Below are 3,054 nucleotides of genomic sequence, written 5' to 3' on the forward strand. Positions count from 1 at the left end.
TCAAAAGAAAAAGGTAAGATGATGTGGATAATTTGTAGTTTACTGTGGTGACACAGTCTCACACTGTGTCCTGAACAGTGCAGAGGAATTACTCCTCTGTGAACAGGGAAAGAAGCCGCTTTGGATAGCGGTTAAGGCTTGTCTGCCCTTTCCAGGCCAAGAGTAGACCCTGAAAGCCTGCCCTCTGCCTGCAGTGCAAAAGGCTGGTCTGATCCTTTCCATACTTTTAGGGCATTTGTGCTCATGCATCCTTTCATGGTACAGAAAAAGGTGTCTTGTCTGCAGGAGGTACATTGCTCTCCTGATGGTTAAACGGTCTAGAACTGGATGCTTCATATAAGCAGTTCCTGTCACAACCCTTGATTTCACAAGTAGTTCATGCTGTAAGTGGGCATGCTGCACAAAGCTGTCCCTAAGCTGTATTTCAGTCTCACATTACTCCCCAGAGCAAAACTGTGATAGACCTATGCTTCGCAGTTACGTGGTCATTCAGAAGTCTCAGACACCATTTTCTAGGAAGTAAGATAAAGTTATTGCTCCTACCCACATCGATGGATGACGAGTGTGAGGAATACAGTTATAAAGCTCATAAAATGATATCACTGTAGGCAGTGTTATTTCTTATTGGTGAAAAAGAGGAGTGAGCCACCGCATGACAATGCGAAAGGTTTCTTCCAGTAATGGGGTTATCTTCTCCTGTCATTCTTTTAGTCAGCTGTAATTTCTCTGTAGTTATGTTTCTCTGCAAGTGGTGGTAACTTTTTCATTCTTCTATCAACTGCTTAAAACGTAATACAGAAGTTCTTTCAAAATCTGCATGTGTTTGACAAGCTGGGACTAAAATTAAGAGTTTTCATTTCAACAGTGAAACAAATACAACTAGAGGAGACTATTTCCCTATGTGCAGCCAAAGAAAACAGGGAAAAAGTAGGAAAAGCTTTACATCCTGGTTGGGTGTGTTCTCTCCTTTCAGGAAGACCATAGCCAATCTCTAAATTGGTATTTCTGTGTCCTATAAAATGTTAGAAAATTAATAGGGGGAAGGAATGAATTTTTCAGTAAAAACTGGAATATGATACGGTATAATAATGCTTTAGTAACTTTGACTGAGGTCAGTCTTTTTCATGTCCACCTATGTGAGACAAATCGTAAGAGAAACTTACAGTTCTAGAGGTACTTAATACCCCCCAAAAAGATGCAGATAATTGCAGAGACGTTTGGGCTGTATTTGCTAAAAGGAAGGCAGGTTAAATCAGATTACTAGTCTGATTTTGTACAAATGGTGGAATGGTGACTGTGACTCTTTGTTATTCAGCTGCCATTCTGAGAAGCGTTTCTTTGTTGAATCTAAAAAGATGCCAGCCCTCTTCAGCTGAGAGAGCTGATGCTCCACATCTCATAGAATACTCCACAGATGGCATATTTCAGATAACTACAAGGAACTGCATGCAGCTACGGCTGGTCTCCAGTGCTGTCTGTTGGAAAGTAATGTAGTGAAGATACTATTCTACAAATATTGGTAATTAAAAAAAGCTGTAAAGATCATAATTAGTATGCTATAAATTAGTATGCTATAAATTAGTATGCTATAAATAGCATAAAGTACTGGCCACAGTATTCTACTGTGATGAATTTTTGTCCTTGCTATCAATTCTCCCATAGTATGGTCAAAAACTGAAGAAAATGTGTATTTGACCCAAGTTCTCTATAAAGAATTCTTGTCATCTTGTGTCACTGTATTCAGAGAAAAACTAGGAGGCTGATTTAGATTACAGTGTTTACATACTAGGAGGAAGAAGGACAATTTAAGCTCTAGTCCACGTTCTAATGCTTGGGAACTGTAGGGCTCAAATAAGTGGCAATATAGCATATATCAAAGCTTTATCTCTCCTACTGTTGGCTGACAGTTACAGTTCTACTGCGTAGTCTAATCACATTCCTAGCTTTTCTGATTAGACTTCATTTCCCTTTTCTCCGTTATCAGGGGGGCAATGTTCAGCACCAGTTCTTGGAGTAGACTAGATGGAAATGACTGATAAGGCCATACTGCATTCTTTCAAAAAAGCTCTGCTTCTGGTTAACTCTGTATACCCAGTGAGCAGTTCTTACACTAAATGCTTGAAGAGTCAGTTAAATAAAAATGAGTGATATATAACGTATGCAGTAGTTTAATGATACGAAAGGGGCAAGTAGGTGGAATATCAGGAAAGAAACTCCTCAGTGGACAGTGGAGCACCCAGTGGGTTGTATAAAGTCTTCCTGAGGAGAAGGTAGAAATCTGTTGGGGGAGGAAGGGGTTAGGAATTAATTTGGTATTGGGATTAAAAATAATTTTAAAACCTCTTGATGGGGACAGTCTTGCACTAGCAGAAGTAACATACCTACATGAAAACTTGTAGCCACATCTCTGTATTAATTTGCAGATACAATGCAATGGTTGTATTGATTGCAATCTTGTGGTCTTTCAATTCATCTTTTAAAAAGGAAAGTCAAATGTGTGTTATGCCATGCTCATGAGTCCTCATTTTAACCATAAGTGCCTGACTTAATATCTTTAAAATTTGAGATCCAATGCCCAAACCTGTTAAACAATAAAAAAATTAATGTAAGAACATGTGAAAAGTTGTGTTGCAAGACATACATTTATTAATTTATTGTGAAACACTTCTAATGATACATTTCAGAGGCATTTTATAGTCACTTAACTTAAAGCTTGACCTAAGAGTTCAGTAGTTTCTTTCATAATACAGTAATATACATAATACAGTGCACAGTACAACAGTACTACAATAGAAGCGAGAATGTATGCTTTACTTTTTATATAAAGTTAGTTGTGTTTTTGAAGAATCCTCTGTCTTTTAAAGAACTAGATCACATGACTTTATTTTATAATACAGAAATATTTTTAATTTACTGCATGGTTTTTATTTATGGTTGATTGTATTGGTTATCTGGAGATTTTGAATTGTTTATATTAATTTTTTTATTTACATAAAATTGATTGTGATACATTATTTTGCCATATCATTGTGAAGAACCTGAAAATAAAGGGTG

The sequence above is a fragment of the Struthio camelus genome, chromosome 11, assembly GCF_040807025.1.
Source record: "Struthio camelus isolate bStrCam1 chromosome 11, bStrCam1.hap1, whole genome shotgun sequence".
NCBI lineage: Eukaryota > Metazoa > Chordata > Aves > Struthioniformes > Struthionidae > Struthio > Struthio camelus.